Below are 12,014 nucleotides of genomic sequence, written 5' to 3'. Positions count from 1 at the left end.
ATTTAAAAAAGGGAGAGGAACCAGAGATCAAATTGCCAGCATTTGCTGGATCATCGAAAAAGCAAGAGAGTTCCAGAAAAACATCTACTTCTGCTTTATTGACTACGCCAAAGCCTTTGGCTGTATGTATCACAACAAACTGTGGAAAATTCTTCAAGGGATGGGAATACCAGACCACATGACCTGCCTTTTGAGAAATCTGTATGCAGGTCAAGAAGCAACAGTTAGAACTGGACATGGATCAACAGATTGGTTCCAAAATGGGAAAGGAGTAGGTCAAGGCTATATATCGTTACCCTGCTTATTTAACTTATATGCAGAGTACATCATGTGAAATGCCTGGGCTGGATGAAGCACAAGCTGGAATCAAGATTACTGGGAGAAATATCAATAACCTCACATATGCAGATGACACCACCCTTATGACAGAAAGTGAAAAAGAACTAAAGAGCCTCTTGATGAAAGTGAAAGAAGAAAGTGAAAAAGTTGGCTTAAAACTCAACATTCAAAAAACTAAGATCATGGCATCTGGTCCCATCACTTCATGGCAAATAGATGGGGAAACAATGGAAATAGTGAGAGACTATTTTTGGGAGCTCCAAAATCACTGCAGATCGTGACTGCAGCCATGAAATTAAAAGATGCTTGCTCCTTGGAAGAAAAGCTATGAGCAACCTAGATAGCATATTAAAAAATAGAGACATTACTTTACCAACAAAGGCCCATCTAGTCAAAGCTATGGTTTTTCCAGTAGTCATGTATGGATGTGAGAGTTGGACCATAGAGAAAGCTGAACGCCAAAGAATTGATGCTTTCGAACTGTGGTGTTGGAAAAGACTCTTGAGAGTCCCTTGGACTGCAAGGAGATCCAACCAGTCCATCCTAAAGGAGATCAGTCCTGGGTGTTCACTGGAAGGACTGATGCTGAAGCTGAAACTCCAATACTTTGGCCACCTGTTGAGAGTCCCTTGGACTGCAAGGAGATCCAACCAGTCCATCCTAAAGGAAATCAGTCCTGAATATTCACTGGAAGGACTGATGCTGAAGCTGAAACTCCAATACTTTGGCCACCTGATGTGAAGAACAGACTCATTCGAAAAGATCCTGACATTGGGAAAGATTGAAGGCAGGAGGAGAAGCGGATGACAGAGGATGAGATGGTTGGATGGCATCACTGACGTGATGGACGTGAGGCTCTGGGAGTTAGTGATGGACAGGGAAGCCTGGCGTGCTGCAGTCCATGGGGTCTCAAAGAGTCAGACCTGACTAAGTGACTGAACTAAACTGATTAGGGAAAGGTCAACTGTTTGGGGAAAAATTTATAATCTGAACAACTCCTGCAGCTCACACACAATTGGGAAACATCTGGCATAACAATGTAAGAGATTTAATTGAATGATCAAGGCATTCAATAGATACCTTCCAAAAGCCCATGCCATAGGAGGAGAGTTAACATAGCCCAAGAATAAAGGTTAATCCTAATCTATCTTAGCAAAACATAAGAACAAATTTCAAAAAGATTAGACTGATCTGCAAGTAAATTAACTGAGTGCCCCCTTCAACTAAAAAAGAAAAATTAAATTCATAAGATTCTCTTTGGTAGAAGACAAGAATATACTCAATAATGTAAAATTATAAATGACCAGCAATAATGATAAATTACTAGACATGCAAAGAAGCAGAAAAATATGACTTACCAGTTAATAGGAAGAGATCCAGAATTAATGGAAATAATAAAATTAGCAAATAAAAATTTAAAAATATCTATCATAAATATAACTTCCCAAGTGGTGCTAATGGTAAAGAATCTGCCTACCAATGCAGGAGACATGAGTTTGATCTCTAGGTGGGAAAGATCCCCTGGAGGAGGAAATGGCAATACACTCCTGTATTCTTGCCTGGGAAATCCCATGGACAGAAGAGCCTGGAGGACCACAGTCCATAGGGTCACAAAGAGTTGGACATGACTGAGCACACACACACACATCATAAATATATTGAAGATCTAAAGGAAAACATGGACATATGAGTTAGGAATAGAAATTTTAACAATGGATATAACAAAAGATTGCACACTACAGAAAAAATGGTCAGTAAACTGAAGCATGGCAATGGAAACTATTTTATTGAAGTAGATAGAGAAGAAAAGGCTGAAAAATTGAATAAAACCACAGTGACTGGTGAGAAAATAACAAGCAGTTTAACATAGACAAAACTGGAATCCTGGGGAAGATGCTAAATTAAATATTTGAAGATATAATGGCTGAAAATGTCTAACATCGGTTTTTAAAAATGAATCCATACATACAAGAAACTCAACAATCCCCAAGCAGGAAAAATCCAATGAAAATCACACAGATGCTCATCATAGAAAAACTAATGAAATCTAATGATCTTTGTGTTTCAATTTCCTCATCTATAAAATAGAGATGCTATAAAACTTATCTCACTGTGCTCCTGTGAGAAGTAAATAAAGGAAACTGTGTAGAATGGGGTCTGGTATAGAGTAGATGATTTATTTATTTATTATTATTATTGTTGTTATTCTGATGAACTTCTCCTATTTTATTCGTGCTTCTATAAGGCTTTGCATAATTTACTAACAATTAATTTTATTTTTTTCTAATTAAACTCAATCTTAACCCTTCTAGGCCAAAATATCTTACCTCTGATTAAAAATACATGCTTAACACATAATTTGATATTTTAATTGTGAAACAATACATATTCACCAAGTCTGAGTTTAATAAATATGTGTATTTTTATACTTGACTATGAGAAATAATTGACAAGTAATTGAAAGCACATAAGGAAAATCACAGTTAACACAGTAAGAGATAATTAAGCCAATTTGTTTTCTTCATTTACAGGATGACTATAACTTTGTTTAGAGAGTACTGAGCACGTTGCTGAAAAGTAAATACTTTAGATAAGGCAGTCATTTGGATAACTTAAGTTATATTAAATATTGTTTAAAGTTAAATTAAAATTCCACTTTCTCTAAAATACCTTTTCCTGGATAAGCAGTTATATAAAGAATTTCTTAAATGTATGAGAAAATTGTATGAGTCATAAAAATTACTGGAAATACTGTCCTATTTTTTATGGATGACATCCATTCCCTAGTCATCTCCACGTCATGATAAACACTTTTCTCAATTAAACATTACAGGAAGGGTAAGGATATCCTGCAAAACTCTCTTGAGTTGAGAATTCTACTAGAATAACTACTTCTTAAATGTTTAGACATCCTAAATTCTCTAGTGAAATCAGACTTGATTATACATTAAAGATAGTTTTCTTTTTTCCTAATTATTACCCTGGTCAGGATACACCAGTGGGATAGATTACTATCAGTTGGATTATAATCAGGGGACTTAAATGCATTGCCTTTCCTACTCGGAGCTGCAGGATGGACAGGCTGTGATTTGCCTGGTGGCCCCATCTGTCCTCCTTTCAGCCCTCCCAGGAGACTGGGAGCCAGGAGTCTCCAGTGACGTGAGCCTCAGAAGACAAGTGTCCATTTTCAGACAGTAAACTGCTTCAGAACGTGCCCAAATGAGTCAATAATAAAATAGCCTATGCAGTGGAAACCTCTGGCACTTTGACTTAACAAGATAATCCGACGGTAATATCTAAGAGGAACAGTGGGATTTAGGTCCACTCAAGGGAAGATATAAAAGCATTCCAAATATTTTTAGCCATGTTTTTTTTTTCCTTTGTTTTTATAAAGAAAATAAGAGTACATCTAACTCTTAAGGTAGTTACCATGAGTCATTATCTTATCCCTCTACTGTGAAAAGAAAGCTAAATTTATTGATGAGTCATTTAAGGTTCTTCTCATCAGAAACCAATTTAGGAAACTGTTTTAAAACTAATAATGAAATAGTTACTTGGTGGTGGTTTAGTCACTAAGTCATGTCCTTCTCTCGTGACCCCATGGACTATAGCCTATCAGGCTCCTTCGTCCATAGGATTTCCATGCAAGAATATTATAGTGGGCTGCATTTCCCTTTCCAGGGGATCTTCCTGACCTGGGGATTGAAGCCAGGTCTTCTACACTGCAGGCAGATTTTTTACCAACTGCACTACCAGGGAAGCCCTAAAATAGTTACTTACCCCCATGAAATTCAAGTCTAAGATGATTTTCATATCTCTTTCTGCTAGGTTCAGTTTTTCATTTGCCGTTTGAGGTTCCTTTTAATACAACCAATTTGATATTTTAGATGGATTATATCAATTTGTTAAAGCTAAAACTAATAATGGATTGAAATTCAGTATAAACACCAGATTAATTAATTAAATTGCTTTAGATATATTTATATCTTTTAAGTATGCTGCTGCTGCTGCTGCTAAGCATCATTGACTGAAAATAAGGTCAAACTGGCTTCTGAATGAAGCTTAAAAATCATTGTCTTTCACAGGACTTTTCTGCTGAATTAAGGGGAGAATGTGTATAGATTATCACACTTAATGCAATTGATTTAGAACAAACCCCTAAGGGTGAAACCTGTGGAACCTGGTAACAGGTCAGATTTTGTCTGTTTGTTTTTCATAAGGCATATTTTGTAGTTATAAGTGTTTGTGATTCTCCTTTGACCATGTAAGCAAAAGGGGAAATGCCTCGGGAAACCACTTTATAGTGTTACCCCACTCCGCAGTTACTTGGCTGACACCCACAAAAGATGCGTGTTGGCTCCCACCATCACTCTGTGAGACCCAAGTTTGGGTCCTAGGTGTACTTTCTCTCCGGTCAACAGAGTCTTTATTTCACCTGAAAAATGCAGACACTCTCTAGGAAAGAGGTGAATGATATGGGACTCAAGTGTCTTTTCTTTGGACACATTTTTGGGGAATAACATAATATCACTTCTATTTTATACATTCTCATGCATAATCTAATGGGTAGATTAGATAATGTGTAATCAAACAATAATTGGGACAGAAAGAATTTAACTTATAATCTTATCTATGCAGTCTTATATTTTGATATTGAATTCACTAGAAGTTTAATTTAAATGAGGGCCTGAATTTTGGGAATTTTATTGTAATATAAACATAGATATTTTATTTTTTAATGTATCAGTTTAGTTCAGTTCAGTCGCTCAGTTGTGTCTGACTCTGTGACCCCATGGACTGCAGCACGCCAGGCTCATCTATCTTGGGAATTCTCCAGGCAAGAACACTGGAGTGGATAGTCATTCCCTTCTCCAAGGGATTTTCCCAACCCAGGGATAGAATCCAGGTCTGCTGCATTGCAGATTCTTTACCATCTGAGCCATCAATCTGTAAGCATCTTTAACTACTGTAGTGCTATATTCAAGATTCTTCCACTAGAGGGCCCCTTAACTAAATGTATTGAAGGGAAGTGAAAAAAGTTTTTTTTTCTCCCATGATTAAAAGACCATTAAAAAAACATCAAATGACTTTTACATCTCTACCATTAATACATATCAATGGAAAGTTATTTCGAATGAAAACATACAGATATTCACCAGAGCTTTATAATGTGGGGAGTCTATGATAGAGGAGAATGTCATAAGCAAAATAAAAAATGAAATCGTACTATGTTAGAGCTGGAGGGAAAGCTAAAACCACCAACAACAAAACTTAAAAGTAATTAATTTAGAAATATCCTAACCTCATTCCAAATCCTGTTCGTTTAAATGAAGCAATCTTAGAAATAATCTTTCAGTCAGTCAGTCAGTTTAGTTGCTCAGTTGTGTCTGACTCTTTGCAACCCCATGGACTGCAGCACGCCAGGCCTCCCTGTCCATCACCAACTCCCAGAGTTCACTCAAACTCATGTCCATTGAGTCAGTGATGCCATCCAATCATCTCATCCTCTGTTGTCCCCTTCTCCTCCCACCTTCAATCTTTCCCAGAATCAGGGTCTTTTCAAATGAGTCAGTTCTTCACATCAGGTGGCCAAAGTATTTTGTGAAATAATCTTTAACATTCTCAATTTCACCAAAATTGGAGTCGAGCCTCAAAGAGGGAAAGTAATTTGCAGAGGGAGAGAGCATCAATTACTGCAGAGTCCAGACCAGACTCCAAGCCCCACTGCCAGGCTTTCCCCAACTGTCTGTAGCTTTATTCTCCACCTCTATTGATATCTGTCAATATCTGTCAGTCTATCTAACTACCTAGGAAAAGTCCTTGAAACCTCTGACTTTGGGGCTGAGCACTAATACTGCTGTTTTCATTGAGGTGGAACTGTGTTCCTCCTCCCACACACCTCTGGCCTTAAGTTATGCCCCAGGAGTCCCTTCAGGTATTTATTTCTGATTATACAAATTCATCGACTTTAATTTCTACTGTGTTATTTTAACCCCTCTATTGGCTGTTAGCAGTTGCTCTAGGGAGACATGTATCTTTAACTTTTCACAGTCTGCTTAGAGTTAACATTGTACCACTTCACATAAATGTTAACAACTTTGCAACTATGTAGGTTCATTTCGTACCATTCACTGTCCTTTTATGCTATAGTTGTCATATCTATTACATGTATATAAGACATACCTCACAGGATAATGTTACAATCAAGCCACAGATTTAAAAAATTTTATGGGTGGAAAGATAATCTGTTTTATTTGCCCACATATTCACCATTTCTGATGTGTTTCATTGCAAGTTTCCATCTTTGGAATTTCTTGTAGTCTAGCAGGCCTACATTCGCTTTGTTTTCTTTGATCTAAAACTGGCTTCATTTCACTTCACTCTTGTTTTTAAAACACATTCTTTTCTTTTACAACTGCTTCCCCACATGATTTTCTCTCACAGTAACCTTATCCCCATTTCATGACAAATTATTGAGAACAGGTATTAAGTGACTTACTCAAAACAATACAGATTGTACGTAGAGTAAGTCAGCACTTAAATCCAGATCCTCTGACTTGAAATTCCACAATCTTTCTACTAAGCTAGTTATTTATAAGCAAGAATATGCGTTCATGCTTATGCGGGTGTGCTGAGTCACTTCAATTGTTTCTGACTCTTTTGTTACCCCATGGACTGTAGCCCGCCAGACTCCTGTCTATGGGATTCTCCAGGCATGAATACTGGAGTGGGTTGCCCTTTCCCTCCTCCAGGAAATCTTCCCCACCCAGGGACTGAACCCATGTCTCTTATGTCTCCTGCATTGGCAGGCAGGGTTTTGTTTTTTTTAACCACTAGTGCTACCTGAGAACCAATGAAATTGCAGTAACTCAGAAAAGTAAATAATGCATGGATTAGAGATGACAAGAAAAGGAAGAAAAACCTCTTAACAAGAAAGACTTCAGATTACTGAGGAAAGTACTCTGGATACAAATGCAAGTGTCCTCTAAGTTAAATTCAATATAAAGATACTGTTCTTGCCTAAAATCATGGGACACAATAAGATTCAGGCCACAAAAGAAAGGTTGTTGAGAGCAGAGGACTTTTGCATTGTAAAGGACTTTACCAGGAAACTTCCATTTCTGACAGCTCTCAAGTTAACTCAAATTGAGAAATAGCAATTAGGAACAGAAATAGAAATAGAATGAGGAATAGAAGTATAGTTATTAAGCCCTAGTCAAGACAGACAAGACAGAGGCTTATAGTTTAAGAACTGGTATTATGTCTTTGAAAAAGGAGAAACTTTTCTGCAAGCAGAATGCCAGCAGGAACCATCTCAAGCCAGATCTACCAATGGAGCTTGGATTTTAGAGCTCCTTTCAGGTGCATGAGTCTTTTCAAGGTTCTATGCCTAATTTTACACTCATAACTTTGCATTACTCTTCTTAGAGAAGGCTCCCTAATTCTCTGAACTGTTTTAAAATCTTTTTTTTTTTTAAGTCAAGGTACAGTTGACATTTGTTCAGTCACTAAGTCATGTCTGATTCTTTGATACCCCATGAACTGTAGCATGCCAGGCTTCCCTGTCCTTCATTATCTCCTGGAATTCGCTCAAACTCATGTCCATTGAGTCAGTGATGTCATTCAACTATCTCATTCTCTGTCACCTTAACAACTTAGCACACCACTTATTTTTTAGTGGGGAGGAGCTTCCCTGGTGGCGCTAGTGGTAAAGAACATGCCTGCTAATGCAGGAGACATAAAAGACACGGGTTCGACCCCTGTGTGAGGAAGATCCCTTGCAGGAGGAAATGGCAACCCACTGCAGTATTCCTGCCTGGAGAATCCCATGGACAGAAGAGCTTGGTGGGGTCACAAAAAGTCAAATACGACTGAAGTGACTTAGCACACCATATATAGCTGACTTATAACATCTCATTAGTTTCAGGTATACAAGATAATGATTCAATATTTGTATATACTGAGAAATGATCACTACAGTAAGTCCAGTTAACATCCATTTCCATACATAGTTACAATTATTTTTCCTATGATGAAAACTTTTAAGATCTCATCTCTAATCAACTTTTAAATATGAATACATAGTCACCAGGCTGTATATTACATCCCATGAATTATTTATTTTATAACTGGAAGTTTGTATTTTTAGATCTCCTTAACCCATATCACTAGGCCAATCCCTACCCCCACCCCTGGCAACCACTGATCTGGTCTCTACCCATGAGCTTGGGGTTTTCTTTGCTGTTGCTTAGTTTGGTTTTAGATTCCACTTGTGAGAACATACAGTATTTGTCTTACTGTCTGATTTATTTCACTTAGCATAATTCTCTCAAGGTCCATCCATGTTATTGCAGGTGAAAATATTTCATTCTTTTTAATAACTGAGTAGAATTCCATTGGGCTTCCATGATGGTTCAGTGGTAAAGAATCCACCTGTGATGCAGGAGATGCAGGAAACTTGGGTTTGATCCATGGGTAGGGAAGGTTCCCTGAAGAAGGAAATGGCAACCCACTCCAGTATCTTTGCCTGGAAAATTCCATGGACAGTGGAGCCTGGTGGGCTATAGTCCACGGGATTGCAAAGAGTTGGACATGACTGAGTGACTGAGCATGAGTCTTCCATTGTTCACTTTTTGTGTGTCTGTGTGCTGTATCACATCTTCTTTATCCATTCATCTGTTGATGGATACTTAGGTTGCTTCCATATCTTGGTTATTGCAAATAATGCTGCTCTAAACATGGGAATGCATGTATCTTTTTGAGTCAGTATTTTTGTTTTCTTCTCATGTCAGTCTTGAAAGGTATTTTGTTGGATACAGATACACGACTGATGCTTTTTCCCTTCAGCATTTTAAAGACATGCTGTTTTCTTCTGGATTTTAGATTTCCAGTGAGAAGTGAGCAGTTATTTAAATCATGTGTCATATGTTGCTTTCCCCAGCTGCTCTCAAGAGTTTACCTTCGGTTTCAGCATTTTGATTATACTGTGCCCAGGTGTGGTTTCTTTGCATTTATCCTCCCTGGAGTTTGCTAAGCTTACTGAATCTGTACATTTATATCTTTCAGCAAATTTGGGAATTTGTCTTCAAATATTTGTAATGTACCATCTGTCCCTTTTCTTCCAGGGTTCAAACTGTGATAAGTATGTTAGACTTTTTTATATGGCTCACCAGGTTGTTAAGGTTCTGTTCTTTATTATTTTTCAATACTTTCTCTGTTCTTAAAATTGGATAATTCCTACTGATCTATAGTCAAGTTCTTCCGTCATTATCAACCTATTAAGCCATTTGTGGAATTTTTAATATATTTTATGGTTTCATGCTGGAATTTCTAATTGATTCTTTTGTATAGTTTTTACTTCTCTTCTAAGATTTTCTCTGTGTTCATTTCTTATGACATAATTTCCTTTATACCATTGAACATATTAGCATAATCAGGGAAATGCAAATTAAGATCATAATAAGATACCACTATACCTATTAGACTGGCTAAAATTTAAAAGACTAACAATACCAAGTGTTGACAAGAGTATGGAGAAACTGAAAAATACAAAGCTAGTAGGTATGCAATAATATATAACCACTTAGGAAGAATACTTCTTGGTTTCTTAAAGTTAAATATACCCTTACCAAATGATGCAGCCATTTAATTCCAGGTATTTACACAAGAAAAATTAAAATATGTACACAGGAAGACTTCTACATGAAAGTTCATAGCATCTTTCTTTCCAATAGCCAAACCTGGAAATACCCAGTATCCATCAACAGAAAACTGGGTTAACAAATGTGGCATGTCTATACAATGAAATAATGCTCATCAATATAAAGGAGTGACTTGCTGACACACACAAGAATGTGGATGAATCTCAAAGTCATCACGTTGAGTGACAGAAGCCAGAAACAAAAGAATATATATTGTCTGATGCCATTTATTTAAAGTTCTAGAAAATACAAGTGAATTTTTTGCATATACAAAAACATAATGGTTGCTTAGAGCCAGGGTGGAGGGAAGAATGGACTGTAAAGGGGAAAGAAGGAAATTTTTGAGGGTATGTCTTCATTATGGTGAAGGTTTTAACAGCTTATACAACTGTCAGAACTCATCAAATCATCTACTTGAATTGAATGCAGTTTATTTTAAAATAACAAAATTTATGACAAAGTTGATTAAAAATAGACCTATGAGGAAATGTTACCAAAAGCCTCATTTCATGGGAAAAAAGCAATTAATAATAGAATATATTTATTATATGGAAGAATAAAAATAATACCAATGTAATATATTAATTAACATTAAATTACATAAATGACTTGGGCTTACTGACTTTAAAGATCCCCAAACATACAATTTCACTATTTGAAGTTTTCTAGACTTTAAAATTTGGCATTTTAAAAATTAAGGGCTTATATAGAAAAAAATCACACCACCTGATGAATTTTTATGCATGTATACATCCATGTAACCATTACTCAAATCAAGATATGGAATATTTCAGCACCCAGAAGACTTCCTTAGGAGCCCTTTGAGTCAGAAATTACTCCCAAGAATCCTATTCTGACCTATATCACCTTTGTTTATTAGTTTTGCCTGTTTTTCTGCTTCATATAAATGGACTCATATGGTATGTATTATTTTGTGCCTGACAGTTTTCATTAAATATTATGTCTATGAGAATAATTCATGTTGTTGAATATATCAGTGACGTGAAGTGAAGTCGCTCAGTCGTGTCCGACTCTTTGCGACCCTGTGGACTGTAGCCTACCAGGCTCCTCCGTCCATGGGATTCTCCAGGCAAGGATACTGGAGTGGGTTGCCATTTCCTTCTCCAGGGATCTTCCTGACCCAGGGATCGAACCCGGGTCTCCCACATTGTGGGCAGACGCTTTACGGTCTGAGCCACCAGGGACGCCCAGTATACTGATATACTGAATATATCAGTAGTCCTTTCTTTCTAAAAATTGTGTGTTACTTCATTGCATGAATATACCACAATTTATTTAGCCACCTTGTTATTGGCAGACGATGAGATGTCTCTGGTTTTTGGCTACTGCAGTATACTACGAATATTTGGGAACACATCTCTTTGGCAAAAATAAACTGCAATTTCAGGTGAACATATATCAAAAGTAGAATTACAGCATCATAAGTAAAAAAAGTTTATAAGTTTAACTTCATTTTGATTAGATAAAATACATAGGCATTAAAAAAAAAAAGTAGTCCTAAAAGTTTGCTTCTGTTATCCTTAGAGGAGCAGATATTCAAATCTTTCCCCAAGGAGGATTCCAAATGGCTGCTCATGGAAAATTATGTGGAAAGCATTCCAAAATGAGCTTCAAGTTTATCCAGAACATAATTTAAGGACCTTCCTCTGCCAAATGGTACATGGAGAGTCAAAATAAAATTTGTTTACACATCTCAGCTATTGTGAATAATTCTGCAGTGGACATGAGGATGCTAATACCTATTTGAACTCCTGCCTTCAATTCTTTTGGATAATTAACTAGAAACGGAATTGCTGGATTGCATGGTAGTCCTATTTTTATTTCCATAGCAGCTGTACCATTTTGTATTCCCATCTACATTGTACAAAGGTTCCAAATTCTCCACATCCTCACTAAAGCTTGTTGTCTTTTGTTCCTTTGGTAATAGCCAATCTGACAGGTGAGGCTATACCT

This window comes from Cervus elaphus, chromosome 15 (assembly GCF_910594005.1).
Source record: "Cervus elaphus chromosome 15, mCerEla1.1, whole genome shotgun sequence".
Taxonomy (NCBI): domain Eukaryota; kingdom Metazoa; phylum Chordata; class Mammalia; order Artiodactyla; family Cervidae; genus Cervus; species Cervus elaphus.
The sequence above is the reverse complement of the archived record's forward strand: the minus strand, read 5'-3'. Positions refer to the sequence as shown.